Source organism: Ascaphus truei, chromosome 3, assembly GCF_040206685.1.
Source record: "Ascaphus truei isolate aAscTru1 chromosome 3, aAscTru1.hap1, whole genome shotgun sequence".
NCBI lineage: Eukaryota > Metazoa > Chordata > Amphibia > Anura > Ascaphidae > Ascaphus > Ascaphus truei.
This window is the reverse complement of record NC_134485.1, coordinates 386,028,498-386,054,034: the sequence shown is the minus strand read 5'-3', so window position 1 is coordinate 386,054,034 and position 25,537 is coordinate 386,028,498.

The following is a 25,537-nucleotide window of genomic DNA, read 5'->3' as shown; positions in this document are numbered from 1 at the left end:
CTGAGGGAGGAGAGAGAACCGGAGGGGAGACTGCAGGAGGTAATGGGACCGGAGGGGAGACAGAGGGAGGCCGCGAGCAGGGAGTACTGCGGAGGGGATCGGGAGTTTGCGAACATGCGTGCGCCCTGTGGGGAACGCGCGCAGATGCTGGGAGAGCATCAGGGGATGCCGCAGAGGGACGGATGTGGAAGGAGGAAGGGGAAACAGAGCGAGGAGGCAAAAAAGGGATATCAGAGGCAGGGGGAAGCGTAGTGCCAGGGACATGTGGAGAGGAAGGAATTCCCTGAACTGTCACAGTATCCCCCCCTTGAGGATCGATCTCTGGGCGATCCTGCCATGGCTTCTGGGGAAATTTCTGATGGAATTTCCGGAGGAGTCTGGGTGCATGAATGTGACGTGATGGAATCCATGAACGCTCCTCTGGGCCATATCCCTTCCAATGGACGAGGAACTGTAGTTTATTTCTGGACCAACGGGAGTCAATTATGGAGTGAATTTTGTATTCTTGCTGTCCGAGGGTGGTCACCGGGTTGGGTTTTCGGAAACGGTCCGGGAAGTGAGAGTTCTGGATGAATGGTTTGAGTAGGGATACATGGAATACGGAAGGAATCCTCATGGTGGGAGGAAGTGCCAACCGGTATGCGACCGGATTTATCTTCTCTAAAATCTTGAAAGGACCCAAAAATCTCGGAGACAACTTGGGAGACGGGGTCTTGAGCCTTATATTTTTTGAGGACAACCACACTCTGTCTCCGGGTTTGAACGAAGGGGCCAGTTGACGACGTCGATCTGCCTTTGTTTTTTGTCTTGAGACGGCAGTATGTAGGTCTTAAGGATCCTCCTTCAAGAATTCTGAATGGCAGAAACATGAGAGTCCGCTGCAGGAACGCCAGAAGGGGGGGAGGAGAGGGGAAGACTGATAGGGTGAAAAGCAAAATTAATGAAGAAAGGGGACTCTTGCGTAGATTCATTTTAAAGAGAGTTGATAGCAAATTCGGCCCATGGTAACAGATCCACCCAGTTGTCTTGAGATTCGGAGACGAAACATCTGAGATACTGCTCTAAGGTCTGATTCATCCTTTCCGTCTGACCATTGGTCTGAGGGTGATATCCAGAAGAAAATAGAAGGGAAATCCCAAGTCTCTGGGAAAACGCACGCCAGAACTTAGAGATGAATTGAGAACTTCTGTCAGAAACAATAGAAATGGAAACACCGTGTAATCTGAAAATTTCCTTGGAAAAAATATCGGCCAAAGTAGCAGAATTAGGAAGACCCTTCAGGGGAATAAAGTGTTAGTGTTTAGAAAATCTGTCTACAACAACAAGAATGGTATTCATTCCCTTAGAATTTGGAAGTTCGACAATGAAGTCCATAGAGATGTGTTTCCAAGGTTGCTCCGGAATGGGAAGAGGCATGAGAAGACCCGAAGGTTTGTGATGGGCAGATTTACTCTGGGCACATACTGGACAAGCACTAGTGAAATAAAAAATGTCCTTGTTCATCTTAGACCACCAAAAGGTCCGTTTAATAAGATCCGCTGTCCTCTTGAAGCCTGGATGACCAGCCGATCTAGAAGAATGTCCCCAAAGTAAGATCTTGTGGCGAAATCGTGGAGCTGCGTATAAGCATCCCTCTGGTACTTTGAACCTGCTGGCAATGTGAACCTGGGCTTTGTTGATTTCATCCAACACATCAAAATTATTGGCAGAGATTATGCGAAACCCAGTGACTTGGAAAGGCGCTTAACAACTATAAAGGTGCTAAAATTAAAAGTTTGTGAAACTGACGAATTCTCTCAACCTTCCAGGGAATATGAAAAGTTTGTGAAACTGACGAATTCTCTCAACCTTCCAGGGAATATGCACTTGGCAGGAAGAATAGGTTCCGTGGACTCATTGGATTCGTTCTCTGTGGCGAACTGGAGAGAGAGAGAGCGCCTGCTTTGATATTTTTGGTACCCGGAATATACGAAATGGTATAGTTGAAACGGGAAAAAAAAAGAGACCAACAAGCCTGACGGGATCCTAACCGTCGACCCCCTCGATATACAGCAAATTTTTGTGGTTGGTGAGGATGGCAAAAGGCTCCTTGGTACCTTCTAAAAGATGCCTTCACTCCTGAAGAGCCAATTTAATGGCCAATAGCTCACGATTCCCAACATCATAATTTCTCTCGGCAGACGAGCATTTCAGAGAACAAAAACCACAGGGATGGAGTTTTTCTTGGGGAGAGGATCGCTGAGAAAGAACTGCACTGGCTCCCATGTCCGAGGCGTCAACTTCCAATGTGAAGGGAAGAGAGGTATCAGGATGACGTAGGATGGGTGCAGAGACGAAGGCTTTTTTTTTTTTTTTTACTGCAATTTTTTTCATTGCCTTCTTTTTTTTAATTTAAATCTGTTTTTTTCTTTATTGGCATCTTACAAGGTACATACATGTAGAAAATAAAGATAACATTCACAGCATGGTAAATAATTTTGGGACATAGGCATACTACAGTGAAGTACTTTGAGACACTCAATAAACCTTTTTTCTTCTTTTTTGTAGTGTAAAGATAGGGAACGACGAGGGTCGGGTGGATAGTTGGGAACGCCATGGGGATGAAGAGGGGGGAGGGGGGAAGTAGGGAGAGGGAGCGGGGATTGTGGTGGGTGGGACACCCGGGCCCCCCAGCCCAGGGGAATCAGAGTTGGACCAGGGCTAGTAATAGTGACGGAGCGCCTGAGCCTGGCCAGGGTTCCCAGGTTTTATAAAATTGAGGCATTCTCTGCTTCAACATGACTGTCAGTCTCTCCATGTTCATGGCCATATCTATTCTCTTTATTATTGTTCTTCTGGAGGGGGCTTTTATTTGTTTCCAGGCCGCCGCAATACAGCATCTAGAGGCCGTTAGGATGGCCGAGGTCAGTCTGGCCAAAGGGGCGGGGAGGTCTTCAATTGGTTTTCCCAGCACGTACGTTAGGGGGTCCAGGGGGACCTCCAGTCCTAGGGTTTCAATCAAGAGACTCTGGATCCTGGTCCAGAACCTCTGGATCTCTGGGCATGCCCACCAAATATGGGGCATGTCCCCCCTTTGACCACATCCTCTCCAGCACACATCTGTAGTGCCTGGGAAGATCTGTCTCAGTCTACTCGGGGTTAGGTACCATTGGAATAGAATTTTATATATATTTTCTTTGGTGATAGTACTAATTGATGTTTTGGTGGCAGCTTCCCAGATATCCTCCCAGTCTTTAAGTCAGCACTCCATTTTTGCATATATGAATGCGAGGGGGGGGGGGGGTGGGAGGCCTCTATTATTCTATAAATTTCGGAGATTAATCCTCTCTGGTATTCCCCCTTTAGGCAGAGTGTTTCGAATCTGGTGCGCGCTGGGAATTTATGGTTTGGGGATAGGGCTCTCAGGAAGTGCCTTATCTGAAGGTATTTGAAGATGGGGAGGTCTGGGGAGGAGAATTTGTTTTTGAGCTCTTGGAAGGACAGAACCTCATCGCCTTCCAGCAGATCCGCAACCACTCTGATGTTTAGGTCCTGGAATTGACCAAATTGGGTACGGGAGCACCAGGGTGGGAAGTCCGGGTTCCCGAAGATGGGGGTGAGTTGTGAGGGGGATGAAGCTAGGCCATGTTTCCATTTGGTTTTAGTCCAAGTAGACCACGTGCACCTCATCGCCCCAAGCTCAAGTCTCAGGGGCCTCCTTTCTTTGTGAGCCTGAGACCATAGTAAGGCCGGGAGGGGGGTGGGGGCCGTGTTGTGGGTTTCTATCGCCAACCAGCAGTTGGAGGTCGGGGGATTATTCCAGACCGCAGCCTGCCTCAGCGGGGCGACCTGGTAATATCTGACCACGTCCGGAGCCCCCAAGCCTCCTCTCATCCTAGAAGCCAGCAGCACCGATCTCGGCACCCTTGGTCTGCGCTGCCTCCATATAAAACGGAGGATATGAGCCTGCATATTTCCTAGTTCTACTAACGGGACTGGGAGAGTTTGAAAATAATAGAGTAAGCGGGGGAGGATGTTCATTTTAGTGGACACAATTCTTCCAAACCAGGAGATCTGGTGGGTATGCCAAGTATCCAGGTCTCTTTTGATCTGGCGGAACAGGGGGGGGGGGTAATTAGCTTGATATAGAGCGCTGTATGAGCTAGCTATTTTTATTCCTAGGTATTTAATGTGGGAGTTATTCCATTTATATTTATAGTTGGCTTGCAGAAATTTCCATGTAGGGTCTGGGAGGGAAATGTTGAGCGCTTCGGACTTGTTCGTATTTATTTTATAGTCGGACACTAGACTAAATTGGTCCAACAGTTTCTGCAGATTGGGAAGGGAGGTATGTGGGTTGGCTAGGGTCAAGATGACATCGTCGGCAAAGAGGGAGATTTTATACTCCCTATCTGCAATTGGGATGCCTTTTATGCTGGGTTCGGCTCTGATCCGGGCTGCCAATGGTTCTATCGATATGGCAAATAGTAGAGGGGATAGAGGGCAACCCTGCCTGGTTCCATTTTTTATTGCTATTGGGTTGGAGTGCCCGCCCGGGAGTTTTAGGAGGGCGGTGGGGTTGTTGTAGAGGGCTCGTACCCCCTCGAGGAACGGTCCCGAGAAGCCAAACCGAAGCATGGTTTGGTCGAGAAAGGACCATTTGTTTCGGTCAAATGCCTTTTCGGCATCGAGGCTTAAGATCATGGCCTGGGACTTGTTAAGGTGGACATGGTCTATAATATCGATAATTATGCGGGTGTTGTCAGAGGCCTGTCTTCCTGACACAAAGCCCGCTTGGTCTATATGAATCAATCTGGGGAGAATAGGGTTCAGTCTGTTTGCTAGGATCTTGCTGAAAAGCTTGAGGTCTGTGTTGAGTAGGGAGATTGGTCTATAGCTACCGCATTGTAGTGGATCCCTTCCTTCCTTGTGGATGATGGCGAGGTTGGCGGCCGAAATTGTACCTGGGATTGGTTCCCCTCTAAGAAAGAATTGAACATATCCAATAGGTAAGGGGAGAGGGATGCTGCGAACTTTTTATAATATGCATTAGAGAACCCATCTGGGCCCGGTGTCTTAGCTATTTTGAGAGATCTAATGGCTTGGGACAGCTCTTCCTGAGTTATTTTTTGATTAAGGAACTCAAGCTCTTCCGCTGAAAATGATGGGAGGTTGCATTGAGTTAGGTATTCTGCGGCTATTTTGGCACTGTCCTCGTCCTGGCCGTGGGGGTGGAGGTTGTAAAGTTCTTCGTAGAATTTTGCAAATTCCTGCACTATTTCTTTCTCGTTATAGGTTAGTTGCCCGTTTCTGGTGCATATTTTTGTGATCTGGGCTTTGGCTTTTACACCTCTAAGTTTTGAGGCCAGGAGTTTGTCTGCTTTATTGCCCCTGTCGTAGAACTTTTGGTTAGTCCATTTCAGCGCCCTATCTACCTCGTCAAGCTGCAATAGTTTAAGTTCTGTTCTTGTTTTATCTAAGGTTATGAACACTTTTTTTGATGGGGTCTGCTTATGTTGGAGTTCTAGGGCCAGGATCTTCTCTCTGAGTTCTTTTTGTGCTTTGAGTTCCATTTTCTTCTTGTGGGAGGCAAGTGAAATAAGGTCTCCCCTGATGGTAGCTTTGTGCGCTTCCCAGAGCATTGCTGCTGCTGAGAGCGAACCACTATTTATTTGGAAGAAGATGTTTACAAATACAGTACATAAAAAGCAAGTCACTTTATCTCCCTGTGCCTCAGGCACCAAAAACATACAGTAGATTGTGAGCTCCACGGGACAGGGAGGGACCTGTGCTTGCAAAATGTCTCTGCAAAGCGCTACGTATACTGTAACTAACAGCGCTATACAAAAACATGCTATTATTATTATAATATCAAGGTGATGCTCTGTGCAAATCAAATTCAAGAAGGGATTTTCCAAAACATTGCCATAAACAAAGCCTCAAAGCTCCCGTCTCAAAGAGAATTACACGCAGGCGCAGTGAGGCTTTGTACTGTAGCTCGGCTATGGACGGATTAAGAACACAATGGCAAGATTCAGAAAATTAACGACTCTGTGGAGAGGGGGGGGGGGGGTTGGGTGACTCATGCGCAGTAAGCAGCTAAGCAGCTAAATAGCTCCCATCTAAAAAAGGATCACACACAGGCGCAGTGAGGCTTTGTACTGTAGCTCGGCTATGGACGGATAAGGAACACAATGGCAAGATTCAGAAAATTAACGACTCTGTGGAGAGGGGGGGGGGGAGTTGGGTGACTCATGCGCAGTAAGCAGCTAGCTCCCATCTCCAAGAGGCTTAGAGTACACGCAGGCGCAGTGAGGCGATTGACGCTCGGCTAGGGACGGATTAAAAACACAATGACTAACTTCAGAAAATGAATGACTTTGTTCAGGTGTCTGTCGAATGACTCTGTGGAGAGGGGGTGGTTGGGTGATTCATGCGCAGTAAGCAGCTAAGCTTCCATCTGAAGAAGGATTACACGCAGGCGCAGTGAGGCTTTCAAGCTCGGCTATGGACGGATTCAAAACACAATGGCAAGATTCCAAAAATTAAAGACAGGCGCATGAAGTTCAAAGCTAAATACATACTTTAATTTCAAAAGGCAGTTCATCATAATAATACACCCCCAAATACAGTACATAAAAAGCACACAAATCAACCATGTGCAGTCAAACGCACAAGGTCGCAGACAAAAGCTACTGTACAGCACAGATTGAATATCGTAATACAGTAAGATGGTTTTTGCAGGCTTATGGAGAAAATAAAAAAATTACAATAAACTTTTTTTTTATTCACACACTCTAGCAAGCAGTGGTGGGCGAAGTTACAGGCGCATGCGCAGTAAATTCCTGCTGTCAAGCAGGAATGTGATTGAAACCAGACACACGTTCGAAGGAATGGTGTGGGAGAGATGTACAGTACTGCATTGCACAGAAGATAAGTTGAAATACCCTGCAGTGCAGTTAATTATCTCGAGCGAGGGGAGAGCGCTGTATATGCCGAAATGTGACACAGTTACAGTACAATACACGCCTATGCATTTCAACAATTTTCAAATGAGACATACTGTACTGTACAGCAGAACAACACTGCAAATGCATGTATACATTAAATATACAAATTTACAATTACTGCGCGCGCACACACAGACTGTGTACTGACGTAGGTTGAACCGCGAAGGTATTAGACTTCCAAGACAACAGCTCGCAAACGCCCCCCTGAGTTTTTACACGGCATTGCAGTATTGCAGACAGCGAGAATAAAATGCTAATATCACGAGCGCGAAAATAACGCAGTTCACTCCGGGCGAAAACGACACAAAATCGCACATAACCGGGATAATCTGAAAATCGCGGATCTAGCCGATTTAGACTAAAGGCAGACGCCACTGTACCATGTGACAGAGGCTTGGGGGAGAACGGATGTGATGTCATTGAAAGCCTGTAGAGCTAGAAAGGATGTAAAAAAGATTTAGCGCTAGAAAGGATGATTAAAGAGTTTATCCAACTGAGAAAGACCTTACTACGGCATTTTCAGTCCCTGACGGGACACTTGGTGTTTGCAGCACGGATCATGCCAGTAGGGAGGGTGTTTTCCAGGCGGTTGTCTGCAGCCACAGCAGGAGTAAAACACCCCACCCACTTCATTCGAGTCACAGCGGAGATCCGGAGGGATTTAGCGGTGTGGCTCGAATTCTTGGGTAAATACAACGGAAGAACGTTATGGAGGGGCGGCCGGTTCGGAACACCGAGCTGCAGCTCTTCACCGACGCCTCTGGAGCAGTGGGTTTTGGCGCATATTTCAGGGGGGCTTGGTGCGCAGAGGCATGGCCGGCAGAATGGAGAGGGACCCACCTTGTCAAAAATCTGACGTTCCTTGAACTGATCCCACTACTAGTTGCTGTGCATTTGTGGGGATCCCGGTTCGCAAACCGAGAGGTTACGTTTTGGTCAGACAATATGGGCGTAGTGGCGGCAGTGAACAACTTCAGATCACGGTCCTCACAGGTGCTGGCGCTACTGCGGCAATTCGGGCTGCGGTGTCTGCAGCTGAACATCGCATTCAGGGCCAGGCATGTACCAGGGGTGGAGAACAGCATAGCTGATGCATTATCACGTTTGCAGATGGAGCGGTTTCGGAGCTTGGCACCAAGGGCGGAGATTCACGGCGAGCGGTGCCCAGCGGCCTTGTGGGAGCTGGGGACAGTAGCGTGATGGAGTTAGTCAGGGCATCACTCGCCCCGGGTACGTGGAGGGCGTACACAGCGGCATGGCGGGATTTCATAGCATACGTAGAGGCAGTGGGAGCGAATTCCTCAGACACGGGCACACTGCTCAGCTACATGTTAGGGTTAAAAGACAAGGGTTTGGTGGGAGGGACCATCGGTAAAAGGTTGGCAGGGATATCCTTCTTCTCAAAGCTGAACGGCAGGGGTGACGCGACCAAGAATTTCATAGTGACAAGGGCGCTGGCAGGCATGGTTAGGGGAGCAACCTTCAGGGATAGCAGACGACCAGTGACACTAGCGATCCTAGGTGGCTTGGTGCGCGTCACGGAGGTGGTATGTTCCTCCAGCTTTGAAGCCACGCTCTATAGGGCCACATTCGTGGTGGCATTCTTCGCAGCGATGCGGGTGGGGGAGCTGGTTTGCGCGCCCAAACAAGGAGGGGGGGGGGGCTTGCAGCTGGCAGCTGTAAGGTTGGCAGGAGGGGCGCTGAGCCTGCTAATTCGCAAGTCAAAGACAGATCAGGCAGGAAGGGGGGCGTGAAGCGTGAAGCGTGAAGCTGAAGGGCTTACCAGGGAACGCGACCTGCCCGGTAAAAGCAGTAGGGGATTAACTGATCCGCAGGCCAAAGGAAGGGGGTCCACTGCTGGTGCATGAGGATGGGGGGGCAGTTTCACGATTCCAGTTCCTGTGCGTCTTCCGCATATGCCTCAGGGAGCTAGGGATGGAGGAGGGACAGTACGGGACACATTCGTTTCGCATCGGGGCAGCAACTGAGCCCTCACGCCTGGGGCTCCCAATACCCAGAATACAGAGGATCGGGCGGTGGAAGTCTGACAGCTACCGGGGATACATTAGACCAGAGCTGGCTGGGCGCCAGGACACGGTCGCCTAGAACACTTCCAACCGGGTTTTCCCCCCCTCCCCTCTGTGCTTCCTCAGGTTCGGCGGAGACCTGGATCGTGGGGGATTCGCTTGTGCACTGGGCTGGAAAAAGGGCATTTTCACAACCATATGGGGGAAATCTGGGGTTGGGCACAGAGCAAGCTGAGGTAACATGGTGGGGGGTGAGAGGGATGCGATGGGGACAGCTGTTCCCGCTGCTTATTTCACGGGCCAGTGACAGGAGGGCACCTGACATCATCGTCATCCATGCAGGGGGTAACGATTTAGCGGCAGTGCGGTCCACGGTATTAGTCCACCAGATTAAGCAGGACCTGGCACGGATCATGACTTTTTCAGGGATTCAGGTAGTATGGTCGGACACCATTTGCAGGCGCGTTTGGAGAGGGGCGCGGAACCCAAGGCGGGTAAACAAGACGCGAAAACGGTTGAACAGGAAGGTGGGGAAATTCGGGGCTGGTAAAGCGGCAGGTCACCGGAACATACTTCCGGGTGCCCCCCGTTGCGTTACCAGCACTGAGCATTTCCGGCACGCACCGGGACAGTAGCTATCTCCATGTTGTCATTGTAAATAAACAAAGCCGTGGCCTTTATACCTCCAAACGTTGTCCCTCTCGTCATTCGGTCATTACCGTGTAATTAGGTAAAGGGGTATGGGGGGATACTCGAGCCTCCCTGGTCATAAAGCGGGCCAGCCCAATTGGGCGGCACAGCCAGTGACCGGGGGGCGCAGCCTCCCCAAACCAGGTGGGCCACAGGAGTGGCCGGGGGAGGGGCCAGAAGAGGGGTTATACTTGCGTCCAGGAGCAAGGATCAGTCACTTGCTCCTGGCTTGCAGCAGAATCCCACCCACCCATCCATTTTCTTAGTCAAGGATCATCACAATCACGGGGGCCGGTATAACTTCTCTTTATTCAACAGAAGTCAAGATAGACCGGATCAAAAACAGAGATGGAAAGATCCAGATGGAAGGGTCAAAGTGGGGCCAATTTGCTTTGTCGCGGCGGCAGTTGGGGGGGGGGGGGGGCGGTAGGTGCTCATCCTGCCGGAAGGGGCTCGGGGCTGGTAAAGTGGGTTGAATCGAGGGGGCAGGTCACCGGGACATACTTCCAGGTGCCCCCCGTTGCGTTACCAGCACCGAGCCTTTCCGGCGCGGACCGGGACAGTAGCTATCTCCATGTTGTCATTGTAAATAAACAAAGCCGCGGCCTTTATTCCTCCAAATGTTTTTCCTCTCGTCATTACCGTGTAATTAGGTAAAGGGGTAGGGGGGATACTCGCGCCTCCCTGGTCAACAAAATTGCCAACAGTTTTAGCCCTCTTAAAAACAAAGCGGGGACCTTCCAAGTAAATCTGACTAAGGGCTGGATCAGCTGCGAGTACACCCCAATGTTTTTTAACAATACTCTTAATTTGTTGACTCTATATATTATATTGTGTAACAAACATTGGGGTATCCAGAAAGGAATTCCTCACTGATTTTTTTTTTGAAAAGTGAAACTATGTCCATTTCATTAACCTCTGCCAAAGATTTTTGGAGATCAGTGGGGGAATATCCTCTCGATTCAAACCTGGAGAGCAATTCTTTGGACTGGATGATGAAATCATCATTATTAGAACAGATCCATTTAAAACGAATCAATTGCCCCTTAGGAAACCTTTCAACAGGGGTTTGGGATGGCAGCTGTCAGCACGTAAATAAGTATTATGTGAGTTAATTTTCCGAAAAACATCTGTACTAATATTACCGGACATATCTATAAAAAAAAAGAGGTCCAAAAAATGTATATTGTGAATATCATAATTGTGAGCGAAGTGAAAATTGAAAACATTATTATTACTAAATTCAATAAACAATAATATCGTGTCTACATCACCCTCCCAAATAATAATCAAGTTATCAATATACCTCATAAAACGTGATAAATTGTATCCAAACACGTGGACCGACTCCCACCAACCTAAAAATAGGTTGGCATAGGAGGGGGCAAAACTAGTGTCCATAGTTGTGCATCATGTTTGGAGATAGATAGAAAACCCCATCAAACAAAAAATAACTATGAGTGAGTAAAAAGTGAATAGCATCCAAAATAAAAGTGCTTTGTGCCGGTTATAAATTAGAGTGCTCTAAATAAAACCGGACAGCTGCTATCCCATGATCATGTGCAATAATTGTATAAAGAGAGGCCACATCAAGGGTGACCCACAGATAGTTATATTTCCATTGAATGTCCTCCACTTGTTTGATGAGATACCCACTATCTCTAATGTAAGATGGCAACGATTGGACAGATGTTTGCAAAAAATGATCAACATATCTTGATACACCATCTCCCAAAGATCCAATACAAGAGACTATTGGCCTCCCAGGAGGGGAAACCAATGTCTTGTGGATCATTGGGAGGTGGTGAAAAATCGGGACACTTGGATAAACCTGAAAGAGGAACTCTGGTTCCTTATCATCTAGCACACCCAAAGTCAAACCCTCCTCTATGAGATTTCTTAGCTCTTTGAGGAAGGACAAGGTGTGGTCACCTTGTAACACCAAATAAGATGAAACATAACTAAGTAAACGTGATGCCTCATTTTTGTAGTTAATTTTATTTTGAACAATGATGGCCCCACCCTTGTCCGCCCCCTTAATTATCACTGAAGTATTAGATCGATCTATATAATAATAAACATATAATATTAAAGTCAAAAGAGGAGACCTGAAAATGATTTAGTAACAACTCTAAAGACATAACTATAAAATATATATGCAGAGTTTAAAGGGATATTAAAAATAGACTATGAACAAACCGACTATAAAAAACTAGGATAGGATACTGGTCAAATAAATTAATAAATGTTAAAATATATAAATATACATATAATTCCTCAATAAAATATTATAAAAAATATATATATATTTAAGCTGGAAATCTATGTTCTTGATGTAAATATAAATCAATAGAGAGATTATATATCTAACTCATCATTTAGACCTTCCGGTGATAATGTATGCATTTTAAAGATCCAAAAGCTCCCATGTTTAGAGAGAGCCTTTAATCTATCCCCTCCTCTACGGCTTGGGACTACAGTCTGTATACCTTTGTAGTTCATTTGTGATGGATCACTGTTATGATGGGTTTTAAAATGACGTGACACGCTATGTTTATCGTAACCAATCTTAATATTTCTGGCGTGTTCTAAAATTCTGACTTTTAACTGGCGTTTGGTAAACCCTATATACTGTTTGCCACAGGGGCATTCCAACAGATATACTACAAAAGTAGTATTACATGAAATGCAGTCCTCTATTGTAAAATGTTTCCCTGTGGCAAATGAGTCAAAGATTTATCTCTGTTTATTTAAAAGTTTGCGTCCCTTGCACTTACCACAGTAAGAATTACCAGGTGGCTTTGTCTTAAGCCAACTGGTTTTAGTGCGAGATTAGTGCCAATATCAGTAGGAGCCAGGCAGTTCTTTAAATTATTAGCATTACGAAAAATAAATTTTGGTTTTCCATCCAAATGGGGACCAAGAATTGGATCATATGTTAGGATCCTCCAATTTTTATTAATTACGTTTTTTATTTCATAGCTCACTGTATTAAAATTTGTGACAAATGGTACTTACACTACTTGGTTTGTTAATATTTCTCTATTTTCTGAATGTTTAACTTGACTAATGTTTTCTGATTTGTTCAATTTACCCATTAAAATTTAATTCCTGTCCATATCTATGACTTTAGATAATGCTTTAAGAAGGTTGTGACTTTTATATCCCCTTTTATGAACTTCTCAAATAACAGTATGGATTGCTGTTCAAATCTCATAAGGATTAATGCAATGCGGATCCCTCCTTCTGAATGGGACTCCAACTGCATTAATCCTAAGGCCCGCACCAGTCCGGAAGAGCTGCGCAGAGAGAGCAGAGAGAAGCGGACCCTCTCTCTGTGTCTCCTCGCACAGCTCTTACAGCCGATCTTGCTATTTCTATTTTTAATACATACTGTAGGATTGAAGCAGCGGGTCTCCGGAGCTGCACTGCATTAATTTCAGGTCCGGGGACCCCCTGCTTCCCGAGGTACAGGTACATACAGTGGTACAGTATGGCGTAGTAGCAGATAGAGGAATGAACCTAAATGTTCGGCGCTACTAACCTAATAGACACGCGTGCATCACGCAGAGGCAATGATATTAACCCTATCCATACCGGAGTCCAGAACTTTAAACACCAAGCAAGCTGTAGCTGTAATGAGTAATGCCCATAAGGCAATCACATAGAACAGGGATAGGCTGATCACGGCAATCATGAGGTCCACCGATGGGAACCAGCAGACCCCCGAAATGCCGGGCAACTCCCCTAGTGACAGGAAAGCAAGCAGGATAGAAGAAAAAAAAACTGAGAGCACAGCAAAAAGGTGGGTAACTGGAGTCCAGTTTATGTTTGATAAAGCACCCCTGGCGAGAAACGCGTTAGAGGTTTCTCTTTTTAATTATTTTATGTTTCAATAAAGTTTTTGTTATTTTTCCATTGGCTTCCAGTTCCCCACCTTTTTGCTATGCTCTCAGTTTTTTTTCTTCTGTACAGTATGGCGTGCCAGGATCTCCTATCAGTTTAAATGTCCCGGTCACGTGGGGCATGAATGCTTGCAGGAGCTACTGGCACCCAATACAGAGACCTTTACCTTAGGAAGCAGGGGATCCCCAGACCTGAAATTAATGCTGTTCAGCTCCAGATAACAAGGCAAGCTGGCGACGCTCCAACTGATGACGTCAGCCAGATCGGAGCATAACGCAGAGCAGAGCATGCTGAATACTGCATAAACGAATGGATACACGGTTGTATTTCCCCATACTCACCTCAGTATAGATGCATGACCGGCTCTGGTTATGATTTAAACACCCAGATGGATACAATTTGACCGCATTTAAAGTCATTTTGTTACTTTGTCCATAATACTGTAGACAAAATACCGCAGGTTATGTTGAATATAAGCTGACAACATTTGTGTTTGAGCAGCCAGATTTACGGCTATAATACTCATAAATAGAGGGTATATTGTTCTACCCACTCTGGGGTGTTGATACTATACAGCTACCTATTAAGGATATAGTATTATAAACACTTTATTACTGCTTCATACGCAGGGTTTGAGTATGTGTACATTAATATATATAAAAAAAGACCAGATATATACAACCGTTGATGAGATTTGTTTGATTGAAATTTGTGATCAAATAGCTTTTTTGGATATTCCAACTATAGGAATTGTTCCTTAGAGCCTCCCATATTAAGGTGTTTAATGTGCCCTGATACCTATGTAGCCCTTTTTGTGAACCGGCCGACCCACCCAATCTCACATTGGCCCCTCGTGGTCTAACCGGTCCCTTTCCCTGCAACACACCTGCTCTAAAGGACTACTGGTACTGCATAACCTGTGTGGCTCCAGGAGATCTGAGCCTCCGCTAGCTGGGAGCCTGGGGAAAACCCTTACCCTTACTTGGTGCAGCGCCTCCACTTACCCAGGATCCCCCGTTAGGAAAGATAGCCCTGAGTAAGAAATACAATGACACTCGTATACGATAAAACAATAACTAACACTTTACTTAACACACACATATAACTCATTACATAACATCACATAACATAACCTGATGCTCTACCCGCATCACCTCAACCCAATGTCTGGTGTTCCCCAACCAAGTGTCCTGTGATCACCCCACACCCAATGTCTCGTAACTCCTACGGAGGTCGTGGGTGACTGCGCAGTCACTATATTAAGCTAGGGCCCAGTTGGTGCACTTTATAATAATGAAGATACCTTCCGAGCACTCCGATGCTCGGGACCGCAACTTTCTTCTCAAAGGGTCAGACGTCCGTCTGATCCTTTCCAGGTACTCTGCCGGTGGACTCCAACGAGGGTCCCACCGCTCAACGGGAACTGCAACCGGACCACGGCAACACCAACCGCATGGGAACAGCAACCGCCGCTTCCTCCTATCGCTAACTACTACTTAGAGTGATAGCAACCCTAACCTAGGGCCTGTCCCTGAAGAACCGCAACCTGGGATGGCTTGAGGGAAACTCCTAGGGCCTGTGGACATAACCTGCCCCCCCTTCCCCTAGCTACCCAGTCCTAACTGTAACTGCTACTAGCTATTCCCAACTCACCTGCAGCTGACACACCGCACACACTGTCAGCCTGCAGGGATCCACACTTCACACACACTGCACGCACTGTGCCAGCACATACAGCGACACTACTCACAGGCAGCTGCAATCACACACAGCCCCTGGATCCCGCAGCAAACACACTGCTAGCACACTGTGCCTCTTTGACAGTGCCCACAGCACTCTCCGCTGCGACACTGCCAAACCAGCACCTTCCACACTCAAGGGTCACCTCCCTAGCTAAGGCGTCCCTCCTCAGTTACCCCCTGCCCTTACCCGGGAATTGGGGCCTGCCTGGGAATCTAGGGAGGACCCTTACCTGATGCAGGAGCCACGCGCTCCCTGCACCCTTCCTACTCCTTCCTTCTCCTCTGCCTGACTGCCTGTTGCAAAGCCCGGGAAATGTATCTCTTTTCCCGGGATGAGCTTCCTTCAGCCCTATTGGCCACTAGGGAGCACCTGACCTCTGCCTCCCTAAGCCTCCTGGGAATTGTAGTTCCCAGGGGCTGCCTAATGCATTGGGGCCGCGTGCGCGCTTCCCTTGCGCATGCGCGAACCCCTAATGGCCGTCTCACTCTCCCTCCTACCTTCCCTACTCTCGCGCGATCTCTTCCTGCTCTAGGGAACCCATCGCGCGCTTTTGTCCTACTGCGCATGCGCGAGCTAACGCGCAATGGCGGCGCACTCTGCTTAAGCCGCCGAGCCGGTGGCAACGCGATCGCGGCCCTAGCGACGGCCCGATCGCGTCCCCGGCAACCAGCCTGCACCGCTCCCTGCAATGGCCCCCACCCTCGCGTTCTCCCGGCGGGTCCACCGCTGCCTCCGGCGGCACCCGCTACCTCACGGCACTCGCGGAGAGGGGCCAGGGATTCAAATTTTACCTCGGGGCTACACCTATATACAAAAGGTTTAATTAACAGGTGACATTTATTATAAACACTGTTTACCACACATGGGTCTGGTAACACAATACGCAGATCACTGCTCTACTTTTTTAAGAATTTTTTATTATAGAAGAGTTTAAATAAAATTTTATTGTTTTCCTTTTTTTTGTTACATTTGATTTTCCTTCCTCCCTGGTGTGAGCGCTTAACGTATAGTGGTTGACACAAATTATTGTGTTGAACAATTTTATTACTAGGCAGAGTGCAACATTGGGATGTCTTTTTTGATCCTGGGGTAATCTCTGTTCAATGGGATAGTCCAACAGACTTTCCTTGATGAGATATTGCCATTGTTGTTGTTATTCTGTATTGTTGCCTTCTTCTTGTGGTGTCCTTGTCTAGTTCTGCATTGTCTAATAAAGCCACTTGGTCTGTTTTTCTCCTACTGTATGTTGATTTTCATCTTCACCTAAGGAGGCACTGGAAAAAATGCAATCTTTGTCCTGTTTTTTTTTCTAATTATATAACTGTACATGATGGTCAAAGTAATCACTTTTAATGCTTTCATATTTCTTTTTACATTAATTCTCTTTAGGTTTCTAAAAATAAATTATTGATGTTTTAATTAAAAAGTTATCTTTCTGTCTAAGCATCATCCATTCTCTCATATTAAAAAATGTTCTCCTTCAACATTGCAGTCTTTTTTTTGTGGATTCTATAATCAATAACATTAGATCCATACTGCATTTATTCAATATGGCTTCCCACTTTTCCCGAAACACTTTATCACTGAGCCATAATGCTGATGGTTTATATATTTGTATGGCCATAGAGATCAATGTTTCTTTCCAAAATTGTAATAACGATTGCATATGTAAGTTGCATTTAATGTCCTTCATTTTTATCAGATTGCCATTTATTGGCTTTTATTTTGAATTCTTCATTTGTAGTCATATCACTTTCAAACAGATTGTTTCCCATATTAATGATTTCGCTTCATTGTCTGTACACGGTAGCTGTGGCAAGTTGCCATGATGCATACACTTCACTTGATATACTGTAGACTAAGAGGTCTGTTAGAACCCCAATCTGTTCAATCAATACAATATTTACAGTATAGACTGTCTGTTTTTCTTTAAATATAGTTGTTGGTTGGTAATATCATGAAGAGGTTGCTATAAAGAGCAACTGGATGCAAGAATTCAGAGCATTCAATGCCTTAATAATGTCTTAAGAGAGAATGTGACTGGATTATGTTCTTAAAGGTTAATTTATAGGTTAATTAATGTTATATATTTTATTTTTGTTTACTGTATACCAGGCCTGCACAACTCGCTAAACGAGAAGGGCCAAACTGCTCCAAGGAAAAAAAAAAAATTGGTCCGCACGGGTAAAATCATTATCATTATATCTCCCCCAGAACCCCTCACTATCAACCTTTGCGATACTCCCCATCTATCTCTCATACCCCATCTCTCCCACTCATCCACACACATAATACTCCCCCTCCACATCAAACACACAATACCCCCCTGCACACCACAAACATCCCACCCCCCCTGCACCTCACATCCTTCTCCCCCGTGCACCTCACATTATCCCCCCCTGCACTGCCAATCACCCCCCCTGCACCTCCAATCACCCCCCCGCACCTGCAATCACAACCCCCGCACCTTCAATCACACCCCCGCACCTCCAATCACCCCCCCTGCACCTCCAATCACCCCCCCTGCACCTCCAATCACCCCCCCCTCTGCACCTCCAATCACCCCCCTCTGCACCTTCACTCACCCCCCTCTGCACCTCCAATCACCACCCCTCTGCACCTCACCCCCTGCACCTCACATAACCCCCTGCACCTCATCCCTCCTACACATCACCCCCCTCTGCACATCACCCCCCCTTCACATCACCTCCCCTGCAGATCACATCACCCCCTGAACCTCACATCACCACCCCTGCACATCACCCCTCCTGCACATCACCCCCCCTGCACATCACCTTCACATCACCTCAACCCCCCCCTTCACCACCTCCCCTTCACCTCACCCCCCCTTGCACATCACCCCACCTCCCCTTGCACATCACCCCACCTCCCCTTGCACATCACCCCCCCTGCACATATCCCCCTGCACCTCACATCACCTCCGATCACGGCGGGACTGCGCTCGCTCGCAAGCAGCGGGCACCGGAAATGCCGCACTTGAGAGCGGGCTCGGCTCCCCCGTGGAGGAAGGGGAGAGCGGGCTCGGCTCGTGGGTGGAGGTAGAGCGGGCTCGGCTCGCGGGGGCACGGAAAGGGGGCTCGGGAGGAGGAGGAGGGGGGGGGGGGGAAAGCAGCCGCCGCTGCGAGCCACACAGTGAGTGAAGGCGGGCCGCATGCGGCCCGCGGGCCGCGTGTTGTGCAGTCCTGCTGTATACCCTGATGTATGCCTCTTTAGGCAAATGTGAACAATGTAAAAAAACACTTGAATAAGTGAATTGCAACTTCTTGTATATGCAGCTCTTGAGAATGGAGTGTTTAACGCCAAAACAGGTCTGGCATTTCTACATGGGACACTCAAAAGTTGTAATTCTGTTTTTTAATATATCATATGTGACATTTGTAGTGCTTTAGTCTGTCTGGGTTCTTCCCGACACAGTCTTCTAGGGTTATTTATACAAAAAACAGGATCATGCAAAGTATGCAAAGTATTACGTTGCTTAACTCAGGCTTCTGCCTGCTTTATTTTCATCCAAATAAGGGACTGCAGCTTTAACATGTGTAGGTTAGAGGCACTCAGATATTTACACTCAGCGGTTCACTCATATCAGTGTTACAGTATTTCCCACACTGTTATTTCAAGCAACAAGAAACCAAATTATATAAACAAAATCCTATCCCTTTAAGGGATCTAACTACACATCAGAATCAGCCTCTAACTGTTGCTGGGCCAACTAACCTGGTTCCCCCAGTTTAAAACAATGCCCTCTCATTTAGGGTCATTAGATACAGCATCATCCTTTAGAAACAGCAATACATCTTTGTTTGTCTTATCTGTTCGTGGTGGGAACTCGGTCCCAAGGGTCCAGGCAAATCCTCTGGTACTGTGATACTTGGAGGGGCCGTCCACCCCGAACTGGATGCAGGGGAGCAGCGACACTCCCAGCCCCCAGGCTCTAAGGAGAGAGACTGAAATGCAAACCTCTCTGTTCTAAATACCTGTGTTAGTGATTAGGAGAGCAGGTGAGAGAGAACTAGACCCATTGTAATCTGTGGTTTGGATTTTCCATCCACCAGCCTGAGTTAATGTGAAGCTGTGGAATGGATCATTTTTAACTATTCCTGCACTTTCTGACATAAAACGGGGCAGAAAGCTGCCTAACATCTTTGGACTATGTCACATATCCCCCTCCCCAGCTCACACCTACTGGGGTGAGCGGCCATGGACCTCACTGGGGTGAGCGTCCTACCTGAAACACTTGAGCTAACTCCCCAGTACAATATTAAGCATTCACATGACACGAATATTAACTTTTTTTTCACGGCAATTATGGACAATAGTTTGTCATAAGAGACTATACTTGGCAAACATATTTTGTTGCTCTCTATTAGGGAACTATTTTGAAAAATAAATGTCTAGCACACATTCTTATAACCCAGGATATGCTAAATATACTCACAAAACCAGACAGTTTCTATTACCTCCCTGGGTTTTTCTACTCTAGAATATGAACCTCATTATATATTTACCAACCGAAAAGGGCATTTTTTTTCTATATTGTAAGCTACCAATATTTTTTTTTATTATTTTTTTTTAACTACAGCCTTGTAATCTTAAGGGCCATCAACCCTGTATATTAATTTGTAGTTTTACCTACATTTTCAATGAAGAGAAAAAATAATATTGCAATATTTCAAAATGCTTATTCAAGAGGCCTAATATAGCATAACTACACTAGCTTATTTGCAAAGTTAAGTGACATAGTCCACTCGTATAACATAAAAATCGGTCAGTTCCCAAACATTTTTTTTTTTTTTTTTTTTGACTTCCAGTCCATTACATCCTCTGACTTCATTTCAACACCCACTGCATCCTGCAAATGACTGGACTGTTTCTTTAGCCTCTGACGGAACTCTGGGGCCAGATAGTCTTTGTCTTTATATTGTGGCCCAGAGTGGCGAGATCCGGAAAAATTGAAGGCAAGCGTTGACCTTCGTCGCTTTTGCTTTGCAACCTTTGAACCTTTATGGTACTTCTTACTGCCATGTATTTTCTCACGACCATCATTCTCAGAGATTTGGGATTTTCCCTTTGGGGCAATTATATGGTACTTAGAAGATGAAGCACTGATTACCTGGAGCACCTTCACCTTGATGGGGCTCTCACTAACTCCGGCTGTTCCCTGTGGCCTTTTACCTTTGCAGCCAGCAGGCATGTAGTCTTGGGCCTCTCTTTCCTGGGGCCTACATTTATTCAGGCGGAAGTACCGCTGGATAACCAGTGACGCATTTCTCAGGGTTTGATAGCGAATCCTGTTCTGTGTCATCCTAGTCAGAGACTGGATTTTTATAGTTGCTCCTTTCATAATGAGGAACCTGTTTCGTACCATGCGGGCACGGTAGAATGATTGAAGAACACAGGCTGCTTTATTCCGGCGATTAAACTGACAAATTTTCATCCCTCTGTAGGCAGCCTGTAGGATGATAGTTGCGACGCGTTTACACCGATAATTTTCTCTTTCCCTTCTTCCTTGGATAAGAGCTTTGCAGTGCTTCTGAATTATTCGAATGCTTTTCTCCTTTTTCAATACGTTAAGTTCCTCCGCGAGAGAATTCTGTTTTGTGAATACATCTCGCAATTCTGTTCTCAGAGTGTCAATTTCTTCCTGGTGCTGGGTCTGAGTGTGCATCAATGCATTCTGTAGTGCTTCCTGCACTTCAAATTTTTCCTGAGTTAACTGTTTCTTCACTTTTTCCGCTTGGCCAGTCAAATCTGAATTTTTCATTTTCCATCTCTCATTTTCTTGCTTTACAGTCTCTAAATCACACAGGGCAATCTCACGGGTTTGCTTCAACATTCCCAGCTCTGCGTTCAGACCGTGGCCCTCCACGCGTGAGTTTTGCACCTCTGTGCTGAGCGTGTGAACCTCTTGTAGAGCTTTCCCGTATTTCTGTTTTAGGATTGCAATTACGGTGTTGGCCTTTTCCAGACTAGTCGTCACCTCTTCCAGCTCACTCCGTAAGAGAGACTCTGTTTTCTTCAAAGCCTCGTACTCCTGTAAAGCTGGAAGTATACACCTCTGTAACTCGGCATTCGCTTCTCGCTCCTTCTTCCAACATTCTCGCTCCTTCTTGCTACATTCTTGCTCCTCCATCACTCCCTGCCACAGGACTTCATAATCATGGCGGGCAGCTTGGAGTGCAGAAACCAAAGCCTCTTTATCCTGGATCAAGGATTCAGCTTTCCTTTGCTCCTCCTTTTCCTTTGCCACTGTTCCCGTGACAATTCTGCCGGTCACTTCGGTCTGCAGCACATCTCGGCACCTTTCTGACGCATGTCCTGACAGCGCAGGTTCAAGTGGCTCGGTCACTTCCCCTGTAACTTGAGGAACAGTTTTCTTTTTCTTCTTTCTCTTTGCTTTATTAGCTCCAGAGATATCAGTGGTACTGGGCACACACTCACTGGTAGCTTCCACATTTTGCTTGCACTCACAGGGCGTTGCTTGCTTTTGCAGCTGTTTGTCTTTGAACATTTTGGGGCACACATCTTCCATGTGACCTACTTCACGACAGGCCCAGCATACCAAATTCATCTGTGGGTACGGCTCTCTTCCAGGGGCCACATATGAGTCGTCGTCATCATCATCGTATGGCCTGAAGGGACACTGTTTTTCATGATTATGTACATTACAAAACAAACATTTCATGTCAGCCATTTTAGAAACCCGGCAGGGACAATTTGCTAGCTGCAATTTCACTCACTTCAGCAAATTACATACAGCACTTGCTAGCTGCAAATTCACTCACTTCAGCAAAAAGCATTAGCTTTACAAACAGCACTTGCTAGATGCAAATTTCACTTTCTTCAGAAAAACATTTTGGTTTTCTGTTTTGGGTCAGGGTGCTATTGCATCCACACTTCGCACATTCTCTGTGTATGCTAGAAGCACAACTGGATATACACAGTGGGACAGATTTCCCTCATAGCATCTGTACTGTACTTCAGCTGGGCGGCCATTTTAAACCCCCACATTTATTTGCAAACCCACAGACTTTTTAGTGTCGACCCGCATTCTCCACCATATGTGACAAACGCCCCTCTTTTGTAGCGCTGACGTCTATCTGGGTTCTTCCCGACACAGTCTTCTAGGGTTATTTATACAAAAAGCAGGATCATGCAAAGTATTACGTTGCTTAACTCAGGCTTCTCAATATAGATGAAGTCAGGGGAGCATCATTACCTATAGGAAAAAAATAAATACAACCATAGTGCAAAACGTAGTAAAAATACACTTAAATGGCAGATCTCTCTCAAGAGCAGAAAGCGCTAGATGGTAACACTGCAACCATAGACTAGCGATAAGGAGCAAAATCAGGAGGAAAATGCGTCCAGGACAGAGACCTGATTTTGCTCCTTATCGCTAGTCTATGGTTGCAGTGTTACCATCTAGCGCTTTCTGCTCTTGAGAGAGATCTGCCATTTAAGTGTATTTTTACTACGTTTTGCACTATGGTTGTATTTATTTTTTTCCTATAGGTAATGATGCTCCCCTGACTTCATCTATATTGTGTTCTCTTGTGGACAATTGAAACAGTCCTATCAGGGTTTGAGTTTTTGCCTATAGCACTCATTGCACTTATTTTGATTGTTATTTCACTATCACTATATTCACTGCATGTTTGTTTATTAGTGTTGAGCGCCATCTAGTATCTTTTGTGTATAGTTAACTCAGGCTTCTGCCTGCTTTATTTTCATCCAAATAAGGGACTGCAGCGTTAAAATGTGTACACTACCGACACACTTTATTGAAGTGTGGTCGGTACCGCAAGCCGGGAAATCTCCCGGCTTGCTAGTGGCCGCCCCTCGGCGTGCCGCGCGTCATAGACGCGCGGTCACGCGTCATCGGGAGCGTGCGCCCCCTGCACGCGTGTCCAGGGGCTCCCCGAGGGAGCCCTGGTGTCCCGCGATCGCGGGACAGCGGCAGGGGGTTCCGGGGGACCCGGCGGACCCGGCAGCGGTAGGGAGAGCGCCCCGATCGGAGGGCGCTCTTCCGCTGCTTCGGCGCGCGCCCGTCACACTCGGGCGCGCGCCAGGCTACTGCTGCGGCACAGAACGGGCAAATGCTCGAATAAACTGTGCCGCAGCAGTAGGTTAGAGGCACTCAGATATTTACACTCAGCGGTTCACTCATATCAGTGTTATAGTATTTCCCACACTGTTATTTCAAGTAACAAGAAACCAAATTATATAAACAAAATCCTATCCCTTTCAGGGATCTAACTACACATCAGAATCAGCCTCTAACTGTTGATGTGCCAACTAACCTGGTTCCCCCAGTTTAAAACAATGCCCTCTCACTAGATACAGCATAGTCCTTTAGAAACAGCAATACATCTTTGTTTGTCTTATCTGTTCGTGGTGGGAACTCGGTCCCAAGGGTCCAGGCAAATCCTCTGGTACTGTGATACTTGGAGGGGCCGTCCACCCCGAACTGGATGCAGGGGAGCAGCGACACTCCCAGCCCCCAGGCTCTAAGGAGAGAGACTGAAATGCAAACCTCTCTGTTCTAAATACCTGTGTTAGTGATTAGGAGAGCAGGTGAGAGAGAACTAGACCCATTGTAATCTGTGGTCTGGATTTTCCATCCACCAGCCTGAGTTAATGTGAAGCTGTGGAATGGATCATTTTAAACTATTTCTGCACTTTCTGACCTAAAACGGGGCAGAAAGCTGCCTAACATCTTTGGACTATGTCACACATAATACATATTTTTTTCATACATTGACTGTCTTTTGCAAGAGTACATGGCTTACCACTCAACAACATATGGTTAGTAATGTTCCTTTAGTAACATGTGTTGTCCAGCTGCAATCCAGGGAGAGACCGCAACTCAACGAAGAAGTTTATTCGGTCCAGTCAACGTAGGATTATCAGTGACATTTGGATGTATGAGAAGTATTACCATCATGTTCTATTTATAAATCGAGTCATAAAAAGAAAATATGAGTTCCTGTTAAATAGTTTCCCTGCTGAATTTCAAACGGAGTTTGAAACAAGATGAGATACATCCAAGAAAATCAAAAGACCATAGGGTTATGCTGATGTAGCCGGGCTCCCCCTCGCCCGCATTTGTTGTTGTCTGGTGGGAGGGTTGCAGCAGGGCAGGGAACGCTCTGGTATATCGGAGGTTCCTCGTTACTAGGGCACCGCCATGTTGGGAGTTGGCGCAGGCACAGAAGGTGTGGAGCAGGAGGTCGCGAATGCGCGGGCACAGCAGTCAAAGCCCGCGAAGGAGGGGTAGCTCCCATTGGGTGGAGCATAGGGAACTACAAGTCCCAGCAACCCCCGTGGGACCATGTGATGCCAGGGGACCAATCGGGTGGTAGGAAGGAAGGAAGGAGGATATAGGGGTCAGGGGCATGCACGTTGCTCAGAGCTAGTGGGAGGAGGAAGGAGAAAGAGCTCCGGTGTAGGGAGGCATTCAGCCCCTACCTAGGCCTTATACCCCAGGCCCAGTTAGGCCCTGAGTCCCCGTAGTGTGGAGCAGAGATAGGGACTGGCCCTAGACAGGTTTTGTTCCCTTAGTGTGCCGTTCAGTGATTGCTTAAAGAGACAGTGTGTACCTAGCAGGAGGTCTGGGCTCAGACCACGTCACTTTTGTTGCTGTTCGTCTGGGTGGGATCGCCCCGGATGTCAATTGCTAGAGCCATCTCGCATCTGACCCTTTGTGAAGATCCTTGGCAGGCCCGGGTACTGGAGTGCCCGGCAGGTAACCATCAAGTACACCAACTATACCCCTATTCATACAGGACATAGTGGCTGCGCAGTCACACATACACATCTCACTGAGGGTGGGGGACATATTGTGTAGGGTTACTGGACATGGGGTGGGATCACCCGGTGGAGAGGAGGTAGCGTCCTGAGAGACGCAGTAGTTAGTGTCTCCTCTAAGGAGGGACACCGGTTGACATATATATTGCATATGCTACAAGTAAAGTCATTCGGTTGTTTTAAATGCTGTGTGTGTGTGGAGTGATATACAATTGTCCTGCGAGGAACTACTCCCCCTCTGGTGGGAGCCATCGCAGGTGGAGGCGCTGCACCAAGTATAAGGTATTATCTGTTATTACGTGTGCCCCAGGCTCTCCGTGGTGGAGGCTTAGGCCCTGTGAGCCTACAGGTTAT